The 16,606-nt window shown below is 44.3% G+C and overlaps 1 protein-coding gene across 1 annotated transcript in view; it reads right to left on the reverse strand.

The window, feature by feature from the left end:
* LOC119977307 (cohesin subunit SA-2-like) overlaps nucleotides 1–16,606 on the reverse strand; it is a 150,927-nt gene that overhangs the window by 117,351 nt on the left and 16,970 nt on the right.

The raw sequence follows: 16,606 nt of genomic DNA on the forward strand, positions 1-16,606 counted from the left end.
AGCTTGGGAAGAGACTGGCAGTGGGCTGGGTGACCAAGGGAAAATGGCACAAGGGGCAGTGAGGTAATTTTCCAGTTTTGCAGAAGGACGAGACTGGTTTAGCTATCTCACTAGACGGCGCCCCTTTACTTTTGAAAGTATGATTCTTCAACTTTCAACAGACTGGAAATTTTGCAATTTGAACTGAGACAGAGCAAAGTGCAAGGCTACGTTCCACAATGAAAGTGTGAAACAAACAAATCACCCTCAAGGGAGTGTGAAGAGAGAGACATCGCCTATAATCCAGATGCCCATTTACACTCAGAATGTCTAAGGGATAGATATTAAAAATGAAAATCACAGGATATTGAAATAATGATTGCCACAGGCAGACACACCCAAAACGTCATGGAAATACACAATGCGTGAATTATTTCAAGGCAAGGCTTCCCAGCCACTAGAGAGAGATTGGAAGAGACGCAGACAAGGTCAAGAAAGTCTTCAGCAGAGAAAACTGGCTGAGGGCTGCTCCCTGTCCCCCTCTCTTTTGAAATAGGAACGATGCCAGGTTCAAGAAACCAACTCCATCAGCAACCAACCAGCAAACCAAGATCACATAATAATTGCAATATAGAACATAGAACATTACAGCGCAGTACAGGCCCTTCGGCCCTCGATGTTGCGCCGTCCTGTGAAACCCCTCTAAAGTCCCTCTACACTATTCCCTTATCGTCCATATGCCTATCCAATGAGCATTTGAAAGGCTCTCAAAGTCCACCCTATCTAATCCTCTGATCATCTTGTATGTCTCAATTAAGTCACCTCTTAACCTTCTTCTCTCTAACGAAAACAGCCTCAAGTCCCTCAGCCTTCCCTCATATGATCTTCCCTCCATACCAGGCAACATCCTTGTAAATCTCCTCTGTACCCTTTCCAATGCTTCCACATCCTTCCTATAATGTGGCGACCAGAACTGCACGCAAAACTCCAAATGCGGCTGCACCAGAGTTTTGTACAACTGCAACATGACCTCATGGTTCCAAAACTCAATTCCTCTACCAATAAAAGCTAACGCCTTCTTAACAACCCTCTCAACCTGGGTGGCAACTTTCAGGGATCTATGTACATGGACACCGAGATCTCTCTGCTCATCCACACTACCAAGAATCTTACCATTAGCCCAGTACTCTGTCTTCCTGTTATTCTTCCAAAATGAATCACCTCACACTTTTCTGCATTAAACTCCATTTGCCACCTGTCAGCCCAGCTCTGCAGCTTATCTATGTCCCTCTGTAACTTGGAACATCCTTCCGCACTGTCCACAACTCCACCGACTTTAGTGTCATCTGCAAATTTACTCACCCATCCTTCTACGCCCTCATCCAGGTCATTTATAAAAATGACAAACAGCAGCGGCCCCAAAACAAATCCTTGTGGTACACCATTAGTAACTGGACACCAGTCAGAACATTTCCCATCAACCACCACCCTTAGTCTTCTATCAGCTAGCCAATTTCTGATCCAAACTGCTAAATCACCCTGAATCCCATGCCTCTGTATTTTCTGCAATAGCCTACCGTGGGGAACCTTATCAAATGCTTTACTGAAATCCATATACACCACCCATCAACTGCTTTACCCTCATCCACCTGTTTGGTCACCTTCTCGAAGAACTCAATGAGGTTTGTGAGACACGACCTACCCTTCACAAAACCATGTTGACTATCTCTAATCAAATTATTCCTTTCCAGATGATTATACATCCTATCTCTTCTAAACCTTTCCAAAACTTTTCCCACAACAGAAGTAAGGCTCACTGGTCTATAGTTACTGGGGTTATCTCTACTCCCCTTCTTGAACAAGGGGACAACATTTGCTATCCTCCAGTCTTCTGGCACTATTCCTGTAGACAAAGGTGACTTAAAGATCAAAGCCAAAGGCTCAGCAATCTCCTCCCTAGCTTCCCAGAGAATCCTAGGATAAATCCCATCAGGCCCAGGGGACTTATCTATTTTCACACTTTCCAGAATCGCTAAAACCTCCTCCTTATGAACCTCAAGCCCTTCTAGTCTAGTAGCCTGTATCTCAGTATTCTCCTCGACAACTTTGTCTTTATCTTCTACATCTGACCACATCCAAGAAACTAGCCAACCTAAATCACCTGCAATATTTAAAATCAATGCCTCAAGGACAATAAAAGGATAAAGCCATGTGTGTATGTTTGTGTGTGTATCTGCATGTGAGTATGAGTGTACATTTGTGTGTATGTATATGCATGCGTGTAATTGTTTGTATGTGTGTCTGTGTCTATGTGTTGTGTGTGTTTATTTGCGTGTGTATGTGTGTGCTTTTGTGTGGGCCTGTATGTGTGCATTTGTATGTGTGTGTCTGTGTCTATGTGCTGAGTGTATGTTAGTTTATGTGTGTGTCTATGCGTGTGCTTTTATGTCTGCCTGTATGTGTATGTGTGCATTTGTATGTCATAGAATCTTAAATTTACAGTGCAGAAGGAGGCCATTTGGCCCACCGAATCTGCACCGGCCCTTGGAAAGAGCACCCTACTTAAGCCCACGCCTCCACCCTGTCTCTCTTTGTGTGTGTGCATATGTGTGTGTGTGCATGTCTGTGTGTGTATTTGGGTATGTATGTGAAGTGTGTATGTGCCTATGTGTCTGTGTGTGTGTATGTGTGCGAGTATCTATTTGGGTGTGTATGTGCGTTTTAGTTTGTGGGTGTGTTTTGGAGTGTGTGGGTATGTGTGTCTTGGTATGTCTGTGCGCCCTAATGACAGTATGAGGACTGAATGATTGGCGTTGAATTTTTATTATTTTTCTCAGATTTAATGGTTAATAAATTTGCTCTTTCTTTAACTCAAGAAAACCTGGTTTGATTGGCTCCGTGTTGCTCAGAGCTTAAGTATTGGAAAAGGAATATCCTCGTGAGAAGGAATCTTTCCTGTGACCATCCCAGTGGGTTGAGTAGAGGGCAGCAAGTTTGCCCCTTCTTATCTGGTTGCTAACAGGTAGACAAAGAAAAGCTCCCCCATTAGCTGATGGCATAAGGACTGGAGGACAGAGATTGGAAACTTTGAGCACAAGATACGCGGGGAACGCGAAGTAGAATATATTTTACGCAGGGGGTTTTGATGACCTGAAACTCGCTTCATACAAGGATGGCACTGCAGCACAGTGGGTAGCACTGTTGCTTCACAGCACCAGGGTCCCTCCGGGTGCTCTGGTTTCCTCCCACAAGTCCCGAAAGACGTGCTTGTTAGGTGAATTGGACATTCTGAATTCTCCCTCTGTGTACCCGAACAGGCGCCGGAGTGTGGCAACTAGGGGATTTTCACAGTAACTTCATTGCAGTGTTAATGTAAGCCTACTTGTGACAGTAAAGATTGTTATTATTACTATTAGTGGAAGCAGAGACAGTCGATGATTTGAGAAGATAATGGTTTGGTGCTTGAGTGGAATAAACTTCCAAAGCCACGCAGAGCAAGTGGGAAGAATGGGGCGGAGTGGACTGATCGATCTAGAGAGCCAACATGGATCTGATGAGAGGAATGGCTTTCTCCTCTGCCATTCTGACCCTATGATGTGTAACGGGGCTGTGTGAAGCGAGAGCTATCTGCGGTACAACATTTTACTGCAGCACATAAAGGTACATAATATGACGGGGGGGGGGGAATCACTTGACAAACAACCAACCTATATTATCGTCAGCACTATTTAGCACTGCATCACAAATAGATTTATGTGGTAAATAGCCACCTTCCTGCTTATTTCCTGAACGAGTCAAGATTTAATATTTTCGCAAGACTGCAGGCCCACAGTTTATTGGAGCATTTTTTCACCTGATAATTTCTTCCATTTCCAAGATTTCCAAAGGCCAGATTCTCACTTAGCCACAAAGCGAGAAAGGTGCTTCTATGCAGCTAATGCATATGTATCCCTGCAAGAGGAGTCATACATACATCAGTTACACATAGACAGCTGTCACCAGAGGAGTGGAGAACATTCTCTCTTAAAAATTCAGGCAATGTGGTTACAATCACAGGAATTAGAGTGAAAAATGCGGCAATAAAGGGAGAGGTACTGTGCATATGAAATGTTATGTTGATAAATGAACCAAAAGAAATAGAGCCTTCTTCTGAGGAGATGTAATCTCCAACCGCACTTTTAGTGATTTGTAGCTCAGCACTTTTTAACATTTTTTTTTCCAAATGTGAAAGAAAAGTGGCTGCCTAGTGGAACCTTGCGCAGCAAGGCCTGCTCTCGGGGCCCACTCTCACCCCATCGAAAACGTTGGGAACGTGTGACAGCATTCGGAGGGGAAAAGCGGATTAGCATTAAGCATGCCTTTTTCGACTTTGACAATACAGGGGCAAAGGAACAGACGCAGGCCTTCCAGCCCTTCAAGCCTGTCCCGACATTGAATTAGATGTGGTTGACCCTTACGGAATGGAGGGTCTTGCCGTATCAGAACCTCTCGGTTTGTTCTACTGCCGAATTTCCCCATAGCGTCGCTAGCAGTTGAAAAAAAACTGAAAATCGCTTATTGTCACGAGTAGGCTTCAATGAAGTTACTGTGAAAAGCCCCTAGTCGCCACACTCCGGCGCCTGTTCGGGGAGGCTGGGACGGGAATTGAACTGCTGGCCTGCCTTGGTCTGCTTTAAAAGCCGGCGATTTAGCCCAGTGTGCTAAACCAGCCCCTTGGACTTTTTTCAGCGCGGCAACTTTGAAGTCGGCCTTACGCCATCAACAAGAGTTAAATCCCTGGTCCTTTGAAATTCGTTTCTCCAGGTAGCCCATGTGGGAAAGCGGCTGAAGTGGGAATATCCTGAGGTCAGTCGTAGACAAACTGTTGCTATTAGAAGTCTGTGTAGGTTGCTAGCCGCTTCACCATTCTTCTTGGGGAGCCATCAGACTAGCTCAGTGTCAAAAAATCACAAGGAAATGATATTCTCATATATTTTTAAGACTGGTTTGTTTGAAAGCATTTTTTCATGGTTACATGGTGACCGACAAACCTCAATTGGTTTTTATAATCTATGTGTATATATATAAATTGAGAAGCAAATATGCATGATTACGCTGTGAACCTTGATTACATCATTTGGGGAGATCTGATACTGTCAGTGTTGAGCTGAATGAATGCACAGTGCTGAGATGCTTGGTCTATTGAATCATATTATCTCAGCTGTTTCACTTCATCTTTATTAAGGGGCAATTTACCGTGGCCAATCCACCTACTCTGCACATCTTTGGGTTGTGGGGGTGAAACCCATGCAGACACGGGGAGAATGGGCAAACTCCACACAGTGACCCAGGACTGGGATTGAACTCGGAACCTCGACACGCTAAGGCAGCAGTGCTAATCACTGCGCCACCGTGCCGCCCTATCAGCAATTAATATGACGTCAACTGAACTCCTTCACGATACCAGGCTCTGCAAACCACTGCAGATAATTATCCAGATAGTGTCATGAGCACTTTTCAATCTTGAAAGTTTGTCAAAGATAAATTTACTTAAAGAACGTTTTACAAAGGGCAGCACGGTGGCACAGTGGTTAGCACTGCTGCCTACAGCGCTGAGGACCTGGGTTCGAATCCCGCCCCGGGTCACTGTCCGTGTGGAGTTTGCACATTCTCCCCGTGTCTGTGTAGGTTTCACCCCCACAACCCAAAGATGTGCAGGGTAGGCGGATTGGCCATGCTAAATTGCCCCTTAATTGGAAAAAATAATTAGGTACTCTAAATTTATTTTAAAAAAGAATGTTTTTCAAATCCTGAACCTTGCGGGTTTATCAAAAGGGCTATATAGAATATGTTAAAATGACGTATTAGCAAAAGTAAGTGAAATAAATAATAATAATAATCTTTATTGGTGTCACAGGTAGGCTTACATTAACACTGCAATGAAGTTACTGTGAAAATCTACTGGTCGCCACATTCCGGCGCCTGTTCGGGTACACAGAGGGAGAATTCAGAATGTCCAATTCACCTTACAAATACGTCTCTTGGGACTTGTGGGAGAAACCGGAGCACCCGGAGTAAACCCACGCAGACACGGGAGAACGTGCAAACTCCACACAGACAGTGACCCACGCCGGGAACTGAATCCGGGTCCCTGGTGCTGTAAAGCAACAGTGCACACCACTGTGCGACTGTGAAAGTCGCAATAGTTCCAGCGAATAATAGTCCGTTCTCACCTCTTTGAGGGAGAGCTGACTGGCGGTGTTTCAATCTGAGTGTCACCACACCTCAGGCAAGGGGCAAGGTTGGGATGGAAGGGTCTGCATGAATAACCTCAGCTGGTACGGGAAATGACCCCAGGCTGTTAGTGTTGCACTGCATCACAAACCAACCATCCAGCCAACTGAGCTAAACTGGCCCCTCGGGCTGGACTCTCCGATTTGCAGACTAAGTGCTGATGCCGGTGTGGGAACACTGGCGTTTTACACCAGAAAAAACGGGGCAAAAGCTGAACTGATCCTCCGTCTGGTGGGGGGGGGCAGCAGCCGCACAGCGCAAAGCCCCCGGCTTTACCTGCGGATGCTGCCAGAGAGCCGGCGGGTCCGTGGCCACGCATGCGCACGATGGCGGCCTGCAGAGGCCGCGCCATGCAACATGGCGCCTGCTGCGCGTGGACCCTGCCTGCCAAAAACTGCCCCCCCCCCCCCCCCCCCCCCCCGTAACCAGCCTCACCACCCTCGGACCAACGCCCACCGGTCCCCCATCCCCTGAATGAGTCCGCAGGCTTAGCTCAGTGGGCTAGATAGCTGGGTTGTGATGCAGAACAAGGCCAGCAGCGCGGGTTCAATTCCCGTACCAGCTGAGAATTCTGAATTCTCCCTCCATGTACCCGAACAGGCGCCGGAATGTGGCAACTAGGGGCTTTTCACTAGCTTCATTGCAGTGTTAATGTAAGCAGGGGGATGGGGATGGGAACCAATGCTGGAAGTTGGAAGGTAGTAAAACAGGGACAGAAACAAAAGGAAGTAAGGGGAAAAGTGCAAGGCAGAGAAGACATAGTCAAAAATCCATAAGGGCGACAGTACAAGGTACAGTGACTGAGGGGAGCTCAGTGAATAGGCCCAGTAATAACAAAAGGAATAAAACTGGAGATGTTAAGATTCAAAACAGAGGTAAAAAAACCAACATAAGTATACTTTACCTGAATGCTCGTAGTATTCGGAATAAAGTAAATGAGTTGGTGGCACAAATCATCGTAAATGACTATGATTTAGTGGCCATTACTGAAACATGGTTAAAGGATGGTCATGACTGGGAGTTAAATATCCGAGGGTATCAAACTATTCGGAAGGACAGAGTGGATGGTAAGGGAGGTGGTGTTGCTCTGTTATTTAAGGATGACATCCGGGCAATAGTAAGGGATGACATCGGTGCTATGGAGGATAAGGTTGAATCCATTTGGGTGGAAATCAGGAATAGTAAGGCGAAAAAGTCACTGATAGGAGTAGTCTATCGGCCACCAAATAGTAATGAGATGGTGGGGCAGGCAATAAACAAAGAAATAACTGATGCATGTAGAAATGGTACAGCAGTTATCATGGGGGATTTTAATCTACATGTCGATTGGTTTAACCAGGTCGGTCAAGGCAACCGTGAGGAGGAGTTTATAGAATGTATCCGCGATAGTTTCCTAGAACAGTATGTAATGGAACCTACGAGGGAACAAGCGGTCCTAGATCTTGTCCTGTGTAATGAGACAGGATTGATTCATGATCTCATAGTTAGGGATCCTCTCAGAAGGAGCGATCACAATATGGTGGAATTTAAAATACAGATGGAGGGTGAGAAAGTAAAATCAAATACTAGTGTTTTGTGTTTAAACAAAGGAGATTACAAGGGGATGAGAGAAGAACTAGCTAAGGTAGACTGGGAGCTAAGACTTTATGGTGGAACAGTTGAGGAACAGTGGAGAACCTTCCAAGCGATTTTTCACAGTGCTCAGCAAAGGTTTATACCAACAAAAAGGAAGGACGGAAGAAAGAGGGAAAATCGACCGTGGATATCTAAGGAAATAAGGGAGAGTATCAAATTGAAGGAAAAAGCATATAAAGTGGCAAAGATTGCTGGGAGATTAGAGGACTGGGAAATCTTTAGGGGGCAACAGAAAGCTACTAAAAAAGCTATAAAGAAGAGTAAGATAGAGTATGAGAGTAAACTTGCTCAGAATATAAAAACAGACAGTAAAAGTTTTTACAAATATATAAGACAAAAAAGAGTGGCTAAGGTAAATATTGGTCCTTTAGAGGATGAGAAGGGAGTTTTAATAATGGGAAATGAGGAAATGGCTGAGGAACTGAACAGGTTTTTTGGGTCGGTCTTCACAGTGGAAGACACAAATAACATGCCAGCGACTGATAGAAATGAGGCTATGACAGGTGAGGACCTTGAGAGGATTGTTATCACTAAGGAGGGAGTGATGGGCAAGCTAATGGGGCTAAAGGTAGACAAGTCTCCTGGCCCTGATGGAATGCATCCCAGAGTGCTAAAAGAGATGGCTAGGGAAATTGCAGATGCACTAGTGATAATTTACCGAAATTCACTAGACTCTGGGGTGGTCCCAGTGGATTGGAAATTAGCAAACGTGACGCCACTGTTTAAAAAAGGAGGTAGGCAGAAAGCAGGAAATTATAGGCCAGTGAGTTTAACTTCGGTAATAGGGAATATGCTGGAATCTATCATCAAGGAAGAAATTGCGAGGCATCTGGATAGAAATTGTCCCATTGGGCAGACGCAGCATGGGTTCGTAAAAGGCAGGTCGTGCCTAACTAATTTAGTGGAATTTTTTGAGGACATTACCAGTGCAGTAGATAACGGGGAGCCGATGGATGTGGTATATCTGGATTTCCAGAAAGCCTTTGACAAGGTGCCACACAAAAGGTTGCTGCATAAGATAAAGATGCATGGCATTAAGGGTAAAGTAGTAGCATGGATAGAGGATTGGTTAATTAATAGAAAGCAAAGAGTTGGGATAAATGGGTGTTTCTCTGGTTGGCAATTAGTAGCTAGTGGTGTCCCTCAGGGATCCGTGTTGGGCCCACAATTGTTCACAATTTACATTGATGATTTGGAGTTGGGGACCAAGGGCAATGTGTCCAAGTTTGCAGATAACACTAAGATGAGTGGTAAAGCGAAAAGTGCAGAGGATACTGGAAGTCTGCAGAGGGATTTGGATAGGTTAAGTGAATGGGCTCGGGTCTGGCAGATGGAATACAATGTTGACAAATGTGAGGTTATCCATTTTGGTAGGAATAACAGCAAACGGGATTATTATTTAAACGATAGAATATTAAAGCATACCGCTGTTCAGAGAGACTTGGGTGTGCTAGTGCATGAGTCATAGAAGGTTGGTTTACAAGTGCAACAGGTGATTAAGAAGGCAAATGGAATTTTGTCCTTCATTGCTAGAGGGATGGAGTTTAAGACTAGGGAGGTTATGTTGCAATTGTATAAGGTGTTAGTGCGGCCACACCTGGAGTATTGTGTTCAGTTTTGGTCTCCTTACTTGAGAAAGGACGTACTGGCGCTGGAGGGTGTGCAGAGGAGATTCACTAGGTTAATCCCAGAGCTGAAGGGGTTGGATTATGAGGAGAGGTTGAGTAGACTGGGACTGTACTCGTTGGAATTTAGAAGGATGAGGGGGGATCTTATAGAAACATTTAAAATTATGAAGGGAATAGATAGGATAGATGCGGGCAGGTTGTTTCCACTGGCGGGTGACAGCAGAACTAGGGGGCATAGCCTCAAAATAAGGGGAAGTAGATTTAGGACTGAGTTTAGGAGGAACTTCTTCACCCAAAGGGTTGTGAATCTATGGAATTCCTTGCCCAGTGAAGCAGTTGAGGCTCCTTCATTACATGTTTTTAAGGTAAAGATAGATAGTTTTTTGAAGAATAAAGGGATTAAGGGTTATGGTGTTTGGGCCGGAAAGTGGAGCTGAGTCCACAAAAGATCAGCCATGATCTAATTGAATGGCGGAGCAGGCTCGAGGGGCCAGATGGCCTACTCCTGCTCCTAGTTCTTATGTTCTTATGTTCTTATGTTCTAAGCCTACTTCTGACAATAAAAAGATTATTATTATTATTATTAAGAGGGCATTAGATGATTACTTGAATAGAAACAATGTGCAGGGGGTGGAGGAAAAGGTAGAGAAATGGCACTAAGTCATGATGGTCGTTTGGAGAGCTGGTGCAGACTCAATGGGCCAAATGGCGTTCTTCTGCACTGCAACAATTCTGTGAAGTTGGGATGTTACTGATGATTGCACAATGTTAAGTACCAGTTGCATTTCCTCAGATACTGAAGCAGTCCATGTCCAGATGCAACAAGACCGGGACAACATTCAGAAGTAGGCTGACAAATGACAAGTTCATATATTTTGGTCCTGTCCAAAGCTAGGGGAGTACTGGAAGGAGGTTTTTAGGGTAATCTCCAAGGTGGTGCATGTGAAACCGTACTTGGGTCCCCAGGAGGCCATATTCGGGGTGTCGGACCAGCCAGGGTTGGAAACGGGTGCAGAGGCAGATGTTGTAGCCTTCGCCTCGTTGATCGCCCGAAGGCGGATCCTGTTGGGATGGAGAGCAACCTCTCCACACTGTGTCCTGGCGTGGCGGGGGGGACCTGTTGGAATACTTGACTCTTGAGAAGGTTAAGTTTGAACTGAGGGGAAGGACGGATGGGTTCTACAAGTCATGGGCATTATTCATTATGCACTTTCAAGAACTGGATAACATCGAACATTAGTTGGGGGGGGATGGGTGGGAGGGTTGGGGGGAGGGGGGCTGTGTGTATTAAGGGTGACTATGGGTAACCCCTGATTCCTTTTTGTCAGTTGTTTATGTAAACATGCAGGCTAATGTTTGGGGGTTGGTGGGAGGATGGGATCGTTGTTATTGTTATGGGGGTTGACATATTTGTTGCTGATTATTGTTTACTGTTGGTGGGTGTAAATTCGCGAGAAAATGTGAAAAAGGAGGAGAATAAAAATATTTTTTTTTTAAATAAAAAATGTGGTGGGGCAGGGGGCCTGTAAGGAATGGTGGGGAAAAATTGGGCATCCCAATCTGCGAGGAACCTTTTCAGGAAATCCCTCTAAGATCGACCTCAGAGGACAGATACTCCCGAGACCAAAACAAATGGTAAAGTGCCGTTGGATAGTGGATGGTCCTCAGCGCCATTTGAGTCCGCTGAATCACGCCCTCTAACTGTTACCCATGTTCCTTCTACCATCAGTTAGTGGCAACAACCTTTTGCTCATTGCCCATAAATTTCATCTTTTCAAAGTATTTCTTTTTTCTTGGATATCATCATACTACGCACGCTCCCAGGATGTTAAGGCAGCTGATGTCAGTGTGTCAGTGCTGCTCTGAAACTAGCCACAGAGTGGTTCAGAAGAAGGGCCTGTGGTGATTTTTACACAGACTGGTTTACTTTTAATCTTAATTCTTTTATTATTGCCACAAATAGGCTTATATTAACACTGCAATGAAGTTACTGTGAAAATCCCCTCGTCGCCACACTCCGACGCCTATTCGGGTTCACAGAGGGAGAATTCAGAATGTCCAAACGACCTGACAGCACGTCTTTCGGGAGGAAACCGGAGCACCCGGAGGAAACCCACAGAGACATAGGGAGAACGTGCAGACTCCACACCGACAGTGACCCAAGCGGGAACCAAACCTGGGACCCTGGCTCTGTGAAGCAACAGTGCTAAACACTGTGCTACCGTGCCGCCCCACATAGTGCCTGTCATGACCACAGGACATGTCGAAGAGCTTTACAGCCAATGAGGCTCAAATGAAGTGTAGTTACTGTGGTCTTGTAGGAATGCACTAGCCAACCTGCACACAGTCAGACCTTCCACAAGCAGCACCAGGTAGTCTGTTCTTTTATGATGTTAATTGAGAGATAGATATTGGCCAGGATACCAGGGATAACTCCCCTGCTCTTCTTCAAATAATGCCACAGGATATTTTATATTCTGGACAGATGGAGCCTCAGTTTAACGTCTTATCTGAAATTTCCTTCCATTTCCCTCCACGAGGCCTGGCCTGCCTGTAGTGCCTCGTCATCGCCTCAGAGGCACAGTTGGTGTGTTGAAGAACAGGGGCAGAAACACTTGGCGCACCCACAATACGGCATCAGCAGGACTTCCATCCCAGTTTATTGTGCAACTTTAACAAGTGGATCCACTTGTTTTGTGATCAGGCAGTATTCGTGAAGCAAAAATGTACGTCACTCCATATTGACACTCCATTCAGCGAGCACAGCCGTAGACTAGTTAAACCTCACCCAGCTGGGTGGATACTGACCCTGTGCTTTCCAGCAACCGCCCCGCTAGCACTCTTCAAAGTAACCATTGATTTCCAGAAAGTAGCACTTCAAGTATACACCAAAACACCTCCAGAGCAATCCAATCTAAAAAAGGTATTAAAAAAGATGAATAGATAAGGATGAAAAATGGATATGGATGAAAACCTTTCTGCAATTGAAAAATCAGCAGATATGGGACAGGAAAAGTTTAAATGGATTAAGGCAAACGATGAGGCCAATGAAATGTTAAATAAAAAGGCTTCTTGAATAAACCATGACATTAGTAATGCAATAATAAAGTTCAGGAGCTGTTTGGTTACTTCAATTATATAGACATCTTCACACGTCACCTTAAGGAGTTATTTGTGGTTGGGTTGCAATGAAATCCTCTGTGGGAAAAATATTAAATTTGCTTTTTTTTAATCTCCTGTTCTCTTGCGAGATATGTTTTAGTCATCGCTCTTAGCAACCGACTGAAATTGTCAATCATTTCTGCACCTCTCTTCTGCAAACCAAAAATAAATTAATTGTGTAATAAAGCTTGAGCCCTTGTCACCAGAACAATAAATCAAAGACTGAATGTGAGGGTCTGAGTTCTCCTCCTGCAAAGTTCACTGATGGAGGTGACAAAGCTGTGGAATAAAAGTTGAAAAAGAAATCTACTCACATGAATTAGCACTAATTCAGGAACTGAGACTACTTTTGTTCCATAGTCAGGCAAAAGCCAATGAGGACACAAAGGTCAACGTATGTCAGTATGTCCTTGCTGTCTATTGGCAGAGAATCTCTCTCTATTCCTAGGGGTACACATCTTCAAAAATCTGTCCTGGTCCACCCATGTCGACGCTACCACCAAGAAAGCACAACAGCGCCTAAGGAAATTCGGCATGTCCACATTAACTCTGACCAACTTTTACAGATGCACCATAGAAAGCATCCTATCTGGCTGCAGCCTGGTATGGCAACTGCTCGGCCCAGAACCGCAAGAAACTTCAGAGAGTCGTGAATACCGCCCAGTCCATCACACAAACCTGCCTCCCATCCATTGGCTCCATCTACACCTCCCGCTGCCTGGGGAAAGTGGGCAGCATAATCAAAGACCCTTCCCACCTGGCTTATTCACTCTTCCAACTTCTTCCATCAGACAGGAGATACAAAAGTCTGAGAACACGCACGGACAGACTCTCAAACAGCTTCTTCCCCGCTGTTACCAGACTCCTAAACAACCATCTTATGGACTGACCTCATTAACACTACACCGCTGTATGCTTCACCCGATGCCAGTGTTATGTTGTTACATTGTATACCTTGTGTTTCCCTATTATGTATTTTCTTTTATTTCCTTTTCTTTTCACGTGCTTAATAATCTGTTGAGCTGCTCGTGGAAAAATACTTTTCACTGTACCTTGGTACACGTGACAATTAACTAAATCTAATCCTATTGCACTAAAGAAATATCCTGCAGGAGATCCACCAAAAGGGAAATAATAAGAAATGTGTAATATATAACATGAAAGTTGCACAGATTGATGGCATCATCAGTGCCAGGCTGCAGAATCCCACTTGGCCAAGGAAACCACCACCATTTATTTTTGCACAGGGTGAGGGGAAGGGGGCAATTGTCCTCTCGTCAGACTTGGGTCAGCAAAACAAAGTGGTCACTGTGATTGTTGGACATTTGGATGTTATTGAAACCAAAGAGAAAATGCTGAAAAATCTCAGCAGGTCTGGCAGCATCTGTAGGGAAAGAAAAGAGCTAACGTTTCGAGTCCAGGTGACCCTTTGTCAAAAATTCATCAACTTTGCTTCCAGTTTCCACCCCTCCATCACTTTCACCTGGTCCATCTCAGACACTTCCCTTCCCTTCCTTGATCTTTCTGTCTCCATTTCCAGCAATAGACTATCTACTGATATCCACTGCAAGCCCACTGACTCCCACAGCTATCTGGATGACAGCTGGCCAGTCAAATTGACAGTAGGCCACAATGGGAGTGACCTAAAGCCAATAACCTCAGTATGAGACTCGCAGTAGCATGAGTCTCCATATTTTAAACCGTGAAATTTTAATTTCCATTCCAATTTTCAGTCTCTTTTTATTCCAACGTCATTGTTATATTATTCGTAAAGAGTTAAGAGCTAACTTCATGCGAATGTACATCCAGGATACCGCATTCACTGCTCCAGGTGGCGAGCAACAATGCTCGCAATCAGGAGCACATGGTGAGGTGAGTGAAATAGATTTGAAGAAAGCTCCTGGCATTTTGTGTCTTAAGAGTATGATTATTTCCAACTTCTGGGAACAAGACATAACAATTAGTGCCAAAAAAGGCATTATCCAGTGTGTGCAAATAGTGAGTGTAGAAGCCAGGAGCAGCGACATTCAAATCTGTTATCGAGAAATGGTTCCATTGGGGAATCTGGATGGGGTATATATATTACATATATATATTTTATACAACATACATATCTAAAAATATTACACAGCTTTAAATAAGCACCAAGTGCTCCGTTACAAATCATTAGTCACGATTGGTATTATGTGAGCTGCTGTGAGTGTACCCAGGGGACAATTTAATGATGTACAGGCTGACAAAGTCCCATCATGCCTTTCTCGTTATTTGGAGGAGGATTATTCCACTGGGAATTTTAACGATTTTGATATTGGGAGGGTGGTGCAAATTGCTGCATTGCACTGAAAGCTAATATGGTTTCAATCGCAAAGCATCAACCTGCTTCGTTAAGACATCTTCTGAGGGTTTTTTTTGTTGCATGCAACAGGTGAACTGGGGAAGGCTGCCCAGTGCCAAGGAGCACGGTTTGTCTACTGCATAATGTGGCAGTAGCATTCAACTATCATCGTATGGGCGTGCCAAAATGGCTGCTGGAATACCTCAGGATTTTCTAATCTGTGGTGTAACGTAAAACCAAATGTGACAGAAGCTGGTGGAGATGTGTGAGTAATTTAGACGCTAATTCTTTTCACCTTGTAATTGTGTTTCTCAAGGGTTTAACAGCAGTACGCAAGCCAGGTAACAAAATGGCGCAGGTACATCATTACATACAGTCAAATGGTCATGTTAACTTCATGATGGTGGTCACTTCTCATATTGAAAGTCCCCTGGAAAATGAGGTGATGTTTGTTGGGCAAAGGTGGCTATTTTTCTATAGAAACAGAAAGAAAGCAATGAGGGAAACACAACAGAAATGGTTTCCTCAGTACTCCTTGCTATAATATTTAAAATTAATCACCCGTACTGTACCATTCAAACATGTACAGTGTTAGCTTGGGTGCATCAAGTGAAAGACAGTCTGGTTTTCTGCAAAAGAATTGGATGGTCATAGCTGTAGTCGTCCGCCATTTTGCAAATTTAAAATAACGTGTGGCAAATTCTGAACATAAATACTTCTGCTGTTAGTTATAATGAATCAAAGTATTTGATTTTTCTTTGATAGTGAAAATGTATTTTGCTGCTTAGTATAAGACCATAAGATGTAGAAGCAGAAGTCGGCTATTTGGCCACTGGAGCCTGTTTCCTCCCCCTCCCCCACCTCCCACCCCATTCACTGAGATCATGACTCAGCATGCGATACCACCAGATATCCTGTTGGGGAGATTTTGATGGCGCAGTCACTTCCCGAACATTCTTGGGTGTGGGATTGTATCCACCCCTGACTGACGGGATTGCAGTGCCCCCACTCCCTGTCAGCTACATGAGATTCCAGTGCAAAAGGAGTTGGCCAGGTCACAATGCATTTCTCAACAAAGTCCACAAAACAGCTCATAAATTAGCACGAGTTGACAGGTTTACTGAAGGATGGCTGTGGTGCAGCAAATGGAAAGTTCACACTACACCAGTACAGGATGTTCCTCTTCCATTGCAGGGTAAGGGACACAAATACAATAGTGGGAATCCGGCTTCATACCAACCCTGAATTTTCTTTTCTTTTCAAAGGAGGAATTGCACATTGCTGTGTCGGCGTGAAAGTAAATTTATTCTGTAATCTTCACACACCATAATTTGAGGGCTCTTATTTTAGAGCACGTCCATGTCCATTCTCAGTCTAAATGCACTAGGGACCTCAATGCCATTTTAGTGGCTTTGTTGCCCATTGTTCACTTTGCGCTATTATTGGACCACTTTCACCCCCACTAACTTCATTGAAGCCTACTTGTGACAATAAGCGATTATTAGAATTATTAGTTTTATTATTAGCTTCTGATAAAGCTGCACTCCTTCAGTACTGCACTGAAACACTAAACTAGAGCATATGCTGGAATCAC

The sequence above is a fragment of the Scyliorhinus canicula genome, chromosome 14, assembly GCF_902713615.1.
Source record: "Scyliorhinus canicula chromosome 14, sScyCan1.1, whole genome shotgun sequence".
In the NCBI taxonomy this organism is placed as follows: domain Eukaryota; kingdom Metazoa; phylum Chordata; class Chondrichthyes; order Carcharhiniformes; family Scyliorhinidae; genus Scyliorhinus; species Scyliorhinus canicula.